This window comes from Triticum urartu, chromosome 6 (genome assembly GCF_003073215.2).
Source record: "Triticum urartu cultivar G1812 chromosome 6, Tu2.1, whole genome shotgun sequence".
Classification (NCBI taxonomy): domain Eukaryota; kingdom Viridiplantae; phylum Streptophyta; class Magnoliopsida; order Poales; family Poaceae; genus Triticum; species Triticum urartu.
Window position 1 is genome coordinate 260,058,838 of NC_053027.1, and position 15,948 is coordinate 260,074,785.

General features: G+C 40.5%; 1 long non-coding RNA gene across 3 annotated transcripts; it reads right to left on the reverse strand.

Annotated features, from left to right (window-relative positions):
• Positions 1-7,187: 7,187 nt before the first annotated feature.
• LOC125513136 lies at positions 7,188-9,775 on the reverse strand. Of its 3 annotated transcripts, none has more exons than XR_007285696.1 (4): positions 9,354-9,775; positions 9,126-9,283; positions 8,589-9,049; positions 7,188-8,370 (listed from the first exon to the last, which is right to left on the reverse strand). It is a non-coding gene; the product is annotated as an uncharacterized LOC125513136 (long non-coding RNA). The 3 variants fall into 3 exon arrangements; XR_007285695.1 differs by having other exon boundaries at positions 7,188-8,427; XR_007285694.1 differs by having other exon boundaries at positions 7,188-9,049.
• Positions 9,776-15,948: the final 6,173 nt, after the last annotated feature.

Genomic DNA, 15,948 nt, shown 5'->3' on the forward strand with positions numbered 1-15,948 from the left:
TTCCTTATAATAATCATTCATGAATTTCTTGTATGACCAATATTGTGATTGTCAAGCTTCAATAGATTTCACTTTCTAAACCCAATGTGAGGCTACTACGGGGCATGATATGAACATATAATTTCAACTTCATGATATTCAATTCATTCAACAAATTTACTCATAGGATATAAGTGAAGCACAAGAGTAAATGACAAACTACTCCAAAAAGATATAAGTGAAGATCAAGCGAGTAGTTGACTAAAGTGGTAGCTAATTGAGGACTCTCTCTTATTTAAAAAACTTTTGGATCTAAGTATTTTATTAAAAAACAAGCAAAGCAAAATAAAATGGTATTCCAAGAATAGCACACATCATGTGAAGAAGCAAAAACTTAGGCTCAACCGAGGCTAACTGATAATTGTTGATGAAGAAAGGTGGGATGCCTACCGGGGCATCCCCAAGCTTAGATGCTTGAGACTTCTTGAAATATTAATTTGGGATGCCTTGGGAATCCCCAAGATTGAGATTTTTTGTCTCCTTAATTCCTTCTCATGACACGGTTTCCCTAAATCTCAAAAACTTCATCCACACAAAACTCAACAAGAACTTGTGAGATAAGTTAGTGTAAATCGATGCAAAACCTTATCATTATCTACTGTACAAAATCACTAAAATTATAATTTAACATTGCATAATATATGCCTTTGCATATTTAATACTCCTATACTCAAATAGAATCATTAAACAAGCAAACATATGCAAACAATGCAATCATAACAGCAATCTGTCTAGACGGGACAGTCTGTAAAGGAAGCAAGAATATCAATGCTTTTTTAACTCTAAAAATTATGACACTTTACCACACTGTAGAAAATTTATCATAACTTACTGTGCAAAAAAATCAAAATCTTATCACATTCTGACTTTTTTCAAGAATTCACGCACTAGCGTGCAACTTTCTGTTTTCAAACAGCCACATATAGACTTGTAAAATAAGCATGGAAAAGGCTATACTTGAAATTTTTATTGAAATAAAAGATAAATAACATTATTCTAAATAACATAAATCAAATCAAAAGAAAAGAAAATGTTGATCCAAACAAAACTCATATCATGTGACGAATAAAAATATAGCCACAAGTAAGGTTACCGATATTGTTGGAGACGAAAGAGGGGATGCCTTCCGGGGAATCCCCAAGCTTAGTTGCTTGGATCTTCCTTGAATATTACCTTGGGGGTTCCTTAGGCATCCCCAATCTTACAGTATTGCCACAGCTTATTCTCCTCATATCGATATCTCACCCAAAACTTGAAAACTTCAATCACACAAAACGTAACGAAACTTTGTGATATACGTTAGTATGATAAAGACAAATCATTCACTTTGGTACTGTCAAAGACAAGACTCATAATTGTTCTCACACAATTCCTACTGTACCTTATCATTTCCAAAAATTTATATTGAGCAATATAAGCCATAGAAACTAGAAAAACAAGCAAAATATGCATTGAAAACAGAATCTGTCAAAAACAGAATAGTGTGTAGTAATATGAAGTTGACATACTTATGTAACTCCAAAAATTCTGAAAAATTAGGACAAAGTGGGTAATTTGTATATCAATCATCTGCAAAAACTTCAAATCAAAAGTGTGTTCCATTGAATTTTTAAAATTCCTGGACTGAGTGCAAAAGTTTCTGTTTTTTGCACAAAATCAAGTCAACTATCATCCACACTATCCCAAAGGCTTCACTTGGCACTTTATTGAGACAAAAGCTATAAAACATGATTACTACAGTAACTTAATCATGTGAACACACAAAAACAGTAGGTGTAAATGTTGGGTTGTCTCCGAACAAGCACTTTTCTTTTATGCCTTTTAAGCTGGGTATGGTGATTTCAATGACGCTCACATAAAAGATAAGAATTGAAACATAAAGAGAGCATCATGAATAACATGACAAGCACATTTAAGCCTAAGACACTTCCTATGCATAGGGACTTTGTGAGCAAACAATTTATGGGAGCAAGAATCAACTAGCATAGGAAGGCAAAACAAGCAGAACTTCAAGATTTTCAACACATAAAGAGGAAAATTGATATTATTGCAATACCTACAAGCATATGTTCCTCTCTCATAATAATTTTGAGTAGCATCATGAATGAATTCAACAATATAGTTATCACATAAATCATTCTTTCATGATCCACAAGCATAGAAATTTTATTACTCTCCGCATAAGCAAATTTATTCTCATGAATAGTAGTGGGAGCAAACTCAACAAAATAACTATCATGGAATTAAAAATTAGAATCATAATGACAGTTTCATGGTTATCATTGTTCTTTATAGCATCCATGTCATCACCATAATCATCATAGATAGCAACTTTGTTCTCATGGTCAATTGAAACCTCTTCCAAAATAGTGGATTCATCACTAAATAAAGTCATGGCCTCTCCAAATCCACTTTCATAATTATCACAATAAGATTCAACACCCTCCAAAATAGTGGGATCATTAGTATCTAGAGTTGAAACTCTTCCAAACCCACTTTCATCAATATAATCATCATAAATAGGAGGCATGCTTTCATCATAATAAATTTTCTCATCAAAACTTGGAGGACAACAAATATCATCTTCATCAAACATAGCATCCCCGAGCTTATGGCTTTGCATATCATTAACATCATGGATAATCAAATAACTCATACTAACAACATTGCAATCATGCTCATCATCCATGCCAAATATTTCATTGAATTCTTCTTCTATCAATTGAGCACAATTTTCCTTTCCATCATTTTCAACAAAGACATGATAAATACGAATGATATGAGAAAACCTCGATTCAATTGGAAGATCTAAATATATACCTTCAAGTACTCACCTTCCCGGCAACGGCGCCAGAAAAGAGATTGATGTCTACTACACAACTTGTTCTTGTAGACTTGTGTTGGGCCTCCAAGCGCGGAGTTTTGTAGGACAGTAGCATTTTCCCTCAAGTGGATGACCTAAGGTTTATCAATCCGTGGGAGGCGTAGGATGAAGATGGTCTCTCTCAAACAACCCTGTAACCAAATAACAAAAAGTCTCTTGTGTCCCCAACACACCAAATACAATGGTAATTTGTATAGGTGCACTAGTTCGGTGAAGAGATGGTGATACAAGCGTAGTAATGATAGTAGATGTTAATTTTTGTAATAGGAACAATAAAAAATAGCAAGGTACAAGTAACAAAAGTGAGCACAAACGGGATTGCAATGCTTGAAAATGAGGACTAGGATTCGTACTTTCACTAGTACAATCTCTAAACAATGCTAATATAATTGGATCCTATAACCACTCCTCAATGTGCGATGAAGAATCACTCCAAAGTTCCTATCTAGTGAAGAACATAAGAAGAAATTGTTTGCAGGGTACGAAACCACCTCAAAGTTATCCTTTCTGATCAATCTATCTAAGAGTTCGTACTAAAATAACATCATGTTATCCTTTCCGATCGATCTATCCAAGAGTTCGTACTAAAATAACACCATATGATACACATTAACCAACTCTAATGTCACCACGAGTATCCGTGACTTGATTATACGATACTAGATCATCAAAGGCGTGTGTTGCTGCGCCCGTCTATTTTAGCAATAGGTTGATAGGAATTTACATATATACAAGGTGACAAAAGGTAAACATAATTGAAACACAAACTATTGGGATGATAGAATAGTCTGAAAAAAAGTTGTTTCGCATAAGTTTTCTTTCGTTTTGAAACAAGCAGTAGTAAGTATAACCAAAAATAGGAAAACACTATGCTAGACATGTTATTCACATTTTACTTTTATGTATACAATGTATGTACACGTCAATTTGTATCTTATGGCTACTTTCAAACGAAAATGGAGCCTGTTGCCTTAACTTATACCCGCCACGACTGGAATACTATGAATGTACTTGATTAGGGAGCAACAACTAACATTCACTTAATGGAGTAATGCCATTAAATTGAAAGAAACCACAAGAGGTTATATAACTTCAGGAATTGGCGAAACATCAACACACGGCTTAACTCAACCAAAGACGTTGGATGGAAGCTATGCTTACTGTGAGTGGCGTAGTAGACACTTCATGTTGAATAACTGTTGAATCTAAGTTTCAAACTTGAATTGCTTTATAAATATAGAAAATAATGCACGTATGCATCTATGATGAATGATCACAATAATAATTTCCACATTGAAAGTAAGCCACACATTATTATTCTTACATCAGAAAACCAATGCTATATGCAACTTGCCATCATGCTTACATATGCTACAGTTAACTAAAGATATAATGATCTCACATTAATTGACACGTGGCTATGACTATTGCTTTTCGAATTTCCATGGGGCTTCCTTTTACATCCTCACCATGACTTCAGGTCACATCGGCATGGCCTCACAGCCTTCTTGTTCAGATCAAATAGCAATTTGTCCACCAAATTGCTCAGGGCTAGACTTTAGGTCTTGCACTAGAGCTACATGGTATTTCCAAATTGCTGCTTTATAGCTCGGTTATAAAAAAACAAAGTACATATAGAAGTGAGTTTCTAGAAAATTGATGTAATATTTTGAGTGCATAAGCAGCACCATAGAGTATACATTACATTGGATCAATAGCAGAAATGTTGCCCAAGAGAAATCTCAACCTCATACAAGAACAACATAAAAGGAAGTTGCTGATGTATTTCTTAAGTGGCAAACTACGGTGACATGTCACATCACATACAAATTACATGTTGTGCAACATAACACATCTAGGAGATTCAGGATCCATACAGTTATGGGCATGAGCTTGGCTTTGCACCAGATTGGATCCATACAGTTATGGGCATGATCACTTTTGTTTCGTTCTCGGTCTTGTTTAATGGAGAAAGATTGGAGAGTTTCTCACCTTCCAGAGGTATCAGGCAGGGAGATCCTATTTCCTCTTACTTATTCTTGATTGCAGCGGAGGGCCTTTCGTTCCTTTTAAAACACAGTTCTCAGTCATTAGTGCTCGGTGGCATAAAGGTGGCGCCCACAGCTCCGGCAGTGAACCATCTTTTGTTTGCAGATGACAGCCTGTTGCTTTTCAAGTCTAGTGTCCAGGGGCAAATGACGTTTCAAACCTACTTGATGCATATTGCTTGGCCTCAGGCCAAAGGGTAAACCATGATAAATCGTCCATCTTTTTCAGCAAGGGATGTCCGGAGACCCTTAAAGGGGAGATAAAGAATATTATTAATGTGCATAATGAATCTTTGAGTGAAAAGTACTTGGGTCTGCCGACCGATGTTGGACAGTCCAAAAATGGCACCTTCAAATACCTACGAGACAGAGTTTGGGAAAGGATAAAGGGATGGATGGAGAAACTTTTATCAGTGGCAGGAAAGGAGGTTCTCATAAAATCTGTGGCTCAAGCTTTACCAGTTTTTTCGATGTCTTGCTTCAGATTACCTCGAGGCCTTTGTGAAAGCATTACGTCACTCATTCGCCAATTTTGGTGGGGAAGTAAGAGAGGCAAGAGGAAACCATGTTGGGTAGCTTGGGATTTGATGACCCGACCAAAAAGTTTGGGAGGACTTGGCTTTTGAGATATAGAGATCTTCAACTTGGCCCTTTTGTCTAGGCAAGTTTGGAGATTATTGAATGATCCTTCCTCTCTTAGTGCACAAATCCTTAAAGCATCATACTTCCCACAATGTTCAGTCCTGGAAGCTCAACTAGGTCCACATCCTTCTCAGGTGTGGCGATCTATCCTTGATGGGAGAGATATTATCACCCAAGGAGCTATCCGGCGTATTGGTGATGGAACTACCACGAACATATGGCAACATAGTTGGATCCCAAGGGACGGAATGATGAAGCCGGTAGCCTCGTTAGTTGCTGACCCACCGCAACTGGTTTCAGAGCTAATTGATCATACTAGAGCTGCGTGGCGAGAGGACCTGCTCAGACAGGTGTTCCTTCCTATTGACGTGGAGGCCATCTTGCAAATCCCGCTCTGTACACGGCTTGTGGACGATTTCTGGGCGTGGAATGCTTACCCAAGGGGGCGTTTTTCCGTTCGATCAGCTTACAAGATGATTGTCAAGATCAAAATTGGGCGGGAGGCATGGCTGGAGGAAAGGGGGATCCTTCCAACTCTGAACTTGAGAAGAGGGGGTGGAACTCGTTATGGAACATGCCTGTGCCACCGAAACTGCGCCTTTTCACTTGGCGACTGGCGCAACACTCACTTCCTACGGGAGATGTCCTAAACCATCGTCATATGGCCACTACGAGTGCTTGCTCCCTCTGTGGTGGGCAGGATAGCTGGCGACATTCTTTGCTAGAGTGTAATGCGTCTAGATGTGTATGGGCACTTTCAGAAGCCGAGATGGTCGAGCACATGCTGGCAACTTCGGAGCCTGACGCACGGTTATGGCTCTTTGCTATGAATGAGTCTCTCCCACCTGAGCAATTTCAGTTGATGATTGTTACTCTGTGGGCTATTTGGAGTGCACGGCGGAAAGCTATACATGAAGATATATACCAGACTCCATTTGCCACTGACAACTTTATCAAAGCCTATTTATCAGATATGGAGTTTCTGAAGAAGGAGAAAGCACATGGGATAGCAGTGCCACGAGATCATACGTGGATTCCGCCACCAACCGATCATTAAAAGCTCAATGGGGACGCGGCCGTATCACGCTCGGGCACGTTTGGCGCAGTTGGTGTGGTTTGCAGGGATGAAAGGGGTGTGTTCATGGGAGCGTCAGCTCTCGTTTTCAATGGACTGCGCAACCCCCAGGTGCTAGAAGCACTAGCTCTTCGGGAGGCATTAGCGCTTTCAGAAGATCTCTATATCAACCAACTACTGGTGGCCTCAGACTGTAAGGTGGTGGTAGATGCAATCAGGCAAGGAAGCGCTGCAGACTTCAGAGCCATTGTTGAAGAAATCAAGGCTAGAGCAACTACCTTTATTTCATGTTCGTTTACTCATGAGTATAGGACCTCCAATACGGAGGCCCATAATCTCGCAAAGCATGTTTTATCTTTAGGGTTTGGCCGACACACTTGGCTAGGACAACCCGGTGATCTTATTTTTGTACCTATGAACATTATGATTCAGTAATAAAGCTTTGCGAGATTCTCAAAAAAAAAAGGAGATTCAGGATCCTGATGTGTACAATTTCTTGTAAATGCAAAAAGAATGCTTGATTGAGCGGATGTGTAACCTACAACAATTTACATCGTTCATGCGCACTGGACCATTTATATGGATCTGCAATACCAATGATCTGGGACAAATATAAAACACTGCAAATATTTTCATGCTCTCACGGCTATATATATGGTGTTGCGACATGTTGGAGAGGTGAAAAATCTTCAGAAAATACTTCAATGTTCTACAATACTATGATGCTGGGCAAATACAAAACATTGCAAGTATTTTCATGCTCTGGCAGCTGTATGGTGTCGAAACATGTTGGACAGGTACAAAAGCTTCAGAAAATACATTTAGTGTTCCTTGAAATTCACTGATTAAATTTTGCAAAAGAAAATCAGTGCAAATATTAAATAGATAGACACATCAATTCAGAGCAAGATTACTTAGGAAATATATGCCTCGGTCATCGTGATTATCTCTGCTTCCATAAACTTGTCTCTGTACAGGTAGAAACATAGTGCTTGACAAATGGTCACAAATTCAAAATGTCTGAAAGTTGGAATGGAGTTTTAGCATCGAGATTACAGATATGTGCAAACAACTGTTAAATAAAGAATACTATTTAGTTTCTGAAACAAATTAGATGGCATGGCAAGTATAATTACGATAACATTATAAACTTCATTAAACATGATTCTAAAACCAGGTCAACATTTTTGAAAAAAAATACCAAAATATCAGATCAGCACTCGCGGAAACCCAAACCATGGTTAATCTTTAAACCAAGAAGACATAATTAACCAATCGTGATCTGATAAATATAACTATCATATATGTAGGGACAAACATAACTAACCTTTTGAAAAAGAATTAATAGACCAGCAACTGTTCGAGTCCCAAACCTTGCATCATATAACATTTCAAACTAAACTAATGAAGTCAATTAGTCATCTTGATCAGATAAAAGCAAAAATATGAAGAACCAACCTTATCGTTACCATGTACATAAACTTCAGTTAATGTTCAGTAATGGACTTCAAAGTGCATAGTAAGATCACCACATTTCTTGATTCTTGTATGACATGTCACCGACTAAAATGGACTATGCCAACTAATAGTGATTGGTAAAACTCTTAATTTAAATAGGAAATTTAAAAATTGGAGGAACAAAACTTACATAGCATTCAGTATGGTAATCCACACCAGCACACCTTGCAATAAAGTATATGAACCAACTTCAGTATATGTTTTTCACAGTAGATTTGTCACTATAACAAAAGAACAGATTGAGTGGTCAGATGAAACTTGCGTTGAGACCCTAGAAATTGGATTAACACACCAGTTACTGAAAATCTTAGATAATGCATAGCTAATTAAGATCAACTGACAAGAAGGAGCAGAGCAGAGCAAAGCGAAGCAATGAAATCACCATGGATGTATGCCTCCTGATCCTCATCCCACCGGCCCGCTCACTGTGTAGGTGCTCAGGGACTACTTTTTGCAGTGTAGCTCGTTGGTAGACGCGCAACCCCTCCTTCGGCGCCTCCTCACGCGTCTCGGACACATAGTGTCGCTGTGCGTGGCCTCCAGCCTCTCGCCTCAACCTGGTTGTCTCCTAGACAATACACTCGTCACGCATCCAACTCTTTGTGCCAATGCGCGCCCAGTCCGCTGTGTGCTCGTGGACAAGCAAGCAGCTGGAGCAGGGTCTGACCCCGAGAATGAGACAAAATCTTAACTACACATGATAGAAGCAAAATCTGAAAGAACTCCCGGACAGTGCCATCACCTAAATATAGGAATTTTACAGCTTAACAGTAACTGATGATTTTGCATCTGTATAATATGAGTCCTCGGGAAGATTTATGCCTAGTTGTAAACCGATTTAACCTGAATAGTAACAAACAAAAAATTAGAGGAAGATTGATGGGGATTGAGATGGAGTTGAGAAGGGGAAAAGACATACCTGGAATAACCTCAGTTTCAGACCCTGATTTTCCCTCGCCCCCCTTGCAGTTGATCTCCTCTCTACCATCAGCAGCAAAACTCATGCGTGTGTCCTTCTAATGCCCAGAGAAGTGGACCGTCAGATTTTCAATTCCTTCATATCTCCCATTCCTAGAACTGAACCATTCCGTAGTGAATCATTAACGAGAGATTAGAGACATGAAGCAGAGGAAGATAGAGAGCAAACCTAGAGGAATAACAGGATCGCCATGGAGCCATCACACGGGGAGCAGCACTGGATCACACAATTGAGTACCCTGGAAGAGTAGATCGAATCCGAGATCTCTTTGAAGCCAGGGACATGGAAGTCGAGCGATGAGATGAGGTAGGCCACCATGAAAGAGAGGGATCGACCGACCCCTGATTCACACGCATCTCGCACCTCTGCTAAATCCCCTCGCACGCATCGCATCCGCCGAGTCCCCATCGCGCGCCTCTCGCCTTCATCCTCTCGGGCGCATCGGCTGTACCCACATCCCATGCCTGAGGATGATCTCCTCCCACGGGAGCCTGGTGTCGGATCGATCCATGCGCACCGCTTATCCTTCCCAGGTCGCACGCATCCCCTCCTCTTCTTCATCGAGCGCTTCGGTCGACCAAAGAGTTTTTTTATGACCGCAGCGACGCTCTCGACTCGTGAGATAAATGGGCTGCGTAGGCCCAGTTTACCGGAGGCCTTTGTTTCGGCCTCTGGAGCAGCAGCCCACGGGGCAGCTGGGCTATATTACCTAGATTGCGGGACAGATCATTTTGCACACAAAATCTGACGGCCAGAAACGACTGCATCACGAAAACGGACGACCGAAAACGCTAATCACTGAGAGAGCTCAGTTTAGGTTCAGTTTTACTGTCCTTAATTAATAATGCATCAAACAATTTCAAATTCATAATACTCAATCCAACACAAAGAACCTCAAAGAGTGCCCCGACATTTCTACCGGAGAAACAAAGACAAGAACGTGCATCAACCCCTATGCATAGATTACCCCAATTTCACATCAGAAATCCGCGAGTTGAGTGGCAAAACACATATCAAGTGAATCAATATGATACCCCATTATCACCACGGGTATTCATAGCAAGACATACATCAAGTGCTCTCGAATCTATAAAAGTATTCAATCCGATAAAAACGAAATCTCAAAGGAAAAATTCAATTCATCACAACAAGATAGAGAGAAGAAAACACCATATGATCCAACTATATTAACAAAGCCCGCGATACATCAAGATCGCGCCATCTCAAGAACATGAGAGAGAGAGATTAAACACATGACTACTGGTACAAACCCTCGGCCCCGAGGGTGGACTACTCCCTCCTCATCATGGTGGCCGTCGGGATGATGAAGATGGCCACCGGTGATGATTTCCCCCTCCGGCAGGGTGCCCGAATAAGGTCTAGATTGGTTTTTAGTGGCTATAGAGGCTTACGGCGGCGGAACTATTGATCTAGGGTTATTTCTGGGGGTTTCTATATTTATAGAATTTTTGGGCGTCGGTTTCACGCGAAGATGGGCCTCGAGTTGAGCACAATACACCTACACACAGGTTGGGCTCCAGGCACGCCCTGGTGGGTTGTACCCACCTCATGGCTCTTCTGGCCCTTCCACAAAGCTTCTAGTGCCTCTTTTGTTCCAAAAAATCGTTAAAAAATTTCGCTGCATTTGGAGAACTTTTATTTCTGCACAAAAAACAACACCCCGGTAGTTCTGCTGAAAACAACGTCAATCCGGGTTAGTTCCATTTAAATCATACCAAAACCATATATAATTGTTGTAAACATGGCACGAATACTTAATAAATTAGATATACGTCGGAGACATATCACGTTACATGATGGGATTTGATGTTTTATGTACTAACCCTGCTAATGAAAAGTTCGGTTAAGTTTTGTGTGGATGAAGTGTTCGAAGATCGAGGAGGTATTGATATGAGAAGAATGAGGAGATGCAAGAGCTGAAGCTTGGGTGTGCCCAAGACACCCCAAGTGAATATTCAAAGAGACTCAAGCATCTAAGTTTGGGGATGCCTCGGAAGGCATCCCATCTTTGTTCAACAATTATCGGTATGTCTTGTTTTTGTTTTGTTCTGTTCACATGATATGCGTAAATTCTTGGAGCGTCTTTTGTGTTTATTTTTCCTTTTTCTTTTATGCACTATGCTGGTATGGGATAGTCCTTGGTTGATTTATAGAATGCTCTTTGCACTTCACTTATATCTTGTGAGTATGGTTTTATAGAATGCGTCATGTGCTTCACTTATATCATCTAAAGTTTGGCTTGCGTGTTACTCTACATAGGAAAACCGTCATTTGTGCAATGCTCTTTTCTTTCACTTATATCTATTAGAGCGTGATCTTTTATAGAAAGAATTAAACTCTCTTGCTTCACTTATATCTATTTAGAGAGTCAAGAGGAATTGATCATTTACATGGTTAGTCATAAAATCCTACATAAAACTTGTAGATTGCTGAGTATGATATGTTTGATTCCTTGCAATAGTTTCGCGACATTGAGGTGGTAATATGGGGCATGCTAGTAGAAGAATTAAAATTGATTATTAATAATGGTGTTAAGGGAAGTAAGTCTTTACGCAAGTAAATCCTCACGCATGTAAAGTAGTGGCCGCTCACAATAGCAGTGAGGTCGGAGCATAATTTATCCTTGATTGAAATCTTTCTAAATCGGGGGTGTGCGATGGTTAACTCCTACCAACCTCCCCCCTCTAGGGGCATGCGAGTAGTACTTTGCTTCGAGGGCTAATACAACTTTCACAATGAGTATATGAGTTCTTTATGACTAATGTCGAGTCCATGGATTATACGCACTCTCACCCTTCCACCATTGCTAGCCTCCCTAGTATTGTGCAACTTTCGTCGGTGCATAAACCCTCCTTATATCTTCCTCAAAACAGCCACCATACGTACCTATTATGGCATTTCCATAGACATTCCGAGATATATTGACATGCAACTTCCATCATCATCATATACATGACTTGAGCGTTCATTGTCATATTGCTTTGCATGATCGTAAGATAGCTAGCATGATATTTTTCATGGATTGTCCCTTTTCTATATCTTTACTATGTTAGATCATTGCACATCCTGGTACACTTCCAAAGGCATTCATATAGAGTCATCATGTATTAGTTGTATCGAGTTGTAATATCGAGTTGTAAGTAAATATAAGTGTGATAATCATCATTATTAGAGCATTTCCCCAGTGAAGAAAGGATGGTGGAGACTGTGATTCCCCCACAAGTCGGGATGAGACTCCAGACGGAAAAAAGGCCAAAAAGAGCCCAACAAAAATAAAATAAAAAAGGGACAATATAAAAAATGAGAGAAAAAGAGAGAAGGGGAAATGTTACTATCCTTTTACCACACTTGTGCTTCATAGAGGCACCATGTTCTTCATGTAGAGAGTCTCTTGAGTTATCACTTTGATATACTAGTGGGAATTTTTCATTATAGAACTTGGCTTGTATATTCCGATGATGGGCTTCATCAAATGCCCGAGGTCTTCATGAGCAAGCAAGTTGGATGCACACCCACTTAGTTTCATTTGTGAGCTTTCATACACTTATAGCTCTAGTGCATCCTTTGCATGGTCCCAACTCCTCGCATTGATATGGATTGATGGGCATCTCCATAGCCGAGTTTATGTGAGACTTTCTTCCTTCCCCTGTTGATCCCTACCACCGCATTCTATTCCACCCATAGTGATATATCCATGGCTCATACTCATGTATTGAGTGAAGTTGAAAATGTTGAAGCGCATTAGAAATACAATTCAATTGCCTGGTTTGACACCAAGGTGCTCATGATTTATACTTTATGCAGGGAAGACTGAGTGTGTCATGCTTACCACAATTAAGTGTATAGAGGTTGTTTCATTTAGCTCCATTATTATGAAAGGCAATGATGAATTACATGCATGTCTTGTATTATTCTTTTGATGTCAAATTGATAGACTATTGCCTTGAATCACTAGTATCTTAATATTCATGCCATGATTAGATTACATGATCAAGATTATGCTAGGTAGCATTCCACATCAAAATTATCTTTTTTATGATTTACCTACTCGAGGACAAGCGGGAATTAAGCTTGGGGATGTTGATACGTCTCCATCATATCTATAAATTTTGATTGTTTCATGCCATTATCTTACAACTTTCATATACTTTTGGTAACATTTTATATTATTTTTGGGACTAACATATTGATCCAGTGCCCAGTGCTACTTCCTGTTTGTTGCATGTTTTTTCTTTTGTAGAATATCCATATCAAACGAAGTCCGAATGCAATAAAAATTTATGGAGATTCTTTTTTGAATATATGTGATTTTTGGAAAGCGGAATCAATGTGAGATGATGCCCGAGGGGCCCACAAGCTCAAGGGGGCGGGCCCCCTACCCAGGGTGCGCCTGGCAAGCTTGTGGCGACCATGTAGGTCGGTTTGAGGTGTTCTTAGGCCGCAAGGAAGCTTATATCCGGATAAAAATCATGTTAAAATTTCAGCCCAATCGGAGTTGCGGATCTCCGTATATTTAAGAAACAGTGAAAGGCTAGAAAACGGGGTTGCGAAACAGAAGAGAAATAGAGAGATAGATCCAATCTCGGAGGGGCTCCCGCCCCTCCACCGCCATGGAGGCCATGTACCAGAGGGGAAACCCTCCTCCCATCTAGGGGGAGGTCAAGGAAGAAGAAGAAGGAGGGGGCTCTCTCTCCCCCCTCTCTCCCGGTGGCGCTGGAACGCCGCCGAGGCAATCATCGTGTGACGGAGATCTACACCAACACCTCCGTCATGTTCACCAATATCTTCATCACCTTCCCTCATATATATCTAGCGGTCCACTCTCCCACAACCCGTTGTACCCTCTACTTGAACATGGTGCTTTATGCTTCATATCCTATATACTTAAGAAGTTCACCCCCACTAGCTTATTTATCTACACATGCAGGTTGTCCACATCAGCAGAAGTGCCACATCAGCAATTTTTGTTAGGTAGTGCCTTCATTTATCGGCGTGTAGATTAAGCCCTTCCGTTTCCAGTAGTAATTTTCTTTGCATGGTTCTGTTTCCAGCAGTAAATGAAGCAACCGATCGATGCATAATGCTACGTAGTGCCTTTAGTTACCGGCATACTGATTAATCCCTCCCGTTTTCAGTAATAAACAAAGAAACTGATCGACACCTTTCTCTCCCCCTTAAAAGAGCAAAACCAATTGAGTCCTCTCGCCACCCATCAAAGCCCTCCAGAAATCGTATCCATGTCTACAGTACAGCGCCACGAATCAAAGCCCTCTGTCAGCCGCTCCTCCGGCATGACGGCCAGTCCAGCTCGCCTCCCTCGCATGATGGGAATCTTGTGGGCTCCCTGACTGCGTCCCCTTCATGTGTAGTGCGTGCAGTGCTCAGATGGTGTCGACGATGGCTTGGTCCCCCCTCCTCCCACGGATGTAAGAGTTGATGCTTCTTCTTGTGTTTGAGCTTTCTAAGCCTCATTGTTGCATTCTAACTGCATCCCCTTTCCTTATTGTCGTTCATCAGAATGGTATGATCTACCTGACTCTTGATTTTTGTTCATCCTTTTGATAGTCAGCAATTATACCCCATAGATGTATGCACTTATTTTCTAAAGTTTGCAGTTTACTGTTTTATTCTTTTGCTAATTTAACATTGTCTATTGTATCATTGTATGATGAGATAGTCTGTTCAAGATTTCTTATGGTTAATGTAGTCACTTTGTGATTATCTTTATACTACAATCTGGATGTCACTACTGCAGGATGCTGCTAACGCGACACTACGATCAGAGACCCTTCGATGAAACTATGTGCGATGCCATAATCGCAAACGGTGGTGTAAAAAACCATCAAAAAAGGTGCAAAACGTTTGCGATGACGGATGCATCAAACACGGTTTAGATTTTAGTTGCGTGTGCAAAGTAGGGCATACGGTTGATCCAGACGAACTGTTTGCGATTAGACAGAACAACAGAAACGGGCAGCCATATTAATGTGTGTGCGATATACGGCATACGGTTCGCTTCGCTGAACTGTTTGCTATTAGGGAAAGCAACAGAAATGGTCAGCCAGATCAAGGTGTGTGTGATATACGGCATACGGTTCAGTCGAATGAACTGTTTTCGATTAGGGAAGAGAACGTAAACGTTTCAACTTAACAAGATGTGTGTGATACGCGGCAAAAAAGGCCCGTAGGTTAATTTGAGAATAAGTACACGGAGGTTAATTTGACATACATGACTTATAGGTTTCACAGAAATCATATCACTTTTTTTGGAAAACATTTAATTGCATTCAATGTATATAATGCTCCGTCCTATTAGTTGAATTAACCTCGAGGTCCATGTTTTGGAAACATGTCGTAAAGTAACGGGAGTTCTGTTAGATGAGCTATCGGTAGGGAAGCTGGTCCTTGCTGCTGTAGGATCCCTCTTTGCATCCTTTATTGGGCACCTGCATGATCGACTGTTGCCGCCCAATGGTCAATGCCACATCCCCCGCATGGCAGTTTTTGCAGCGGGTAACTGCATCGTCACGCCGCGCCCGGCGCAACCGCATGCACATGAACGTGTGTGATCGTGCGCCGACCCCAAACACTGGCAGCACAACTTATAAATTGACGGATGGAGTACTAGTTACAATGATGCATATAATTAAGCAAAGGGATTGCACATGTATGTATTGACTAGAATGAGAATGCAATAGCACAATAAGAATTAAGGCCATGATGATGCGATCGCAGTGGTGGT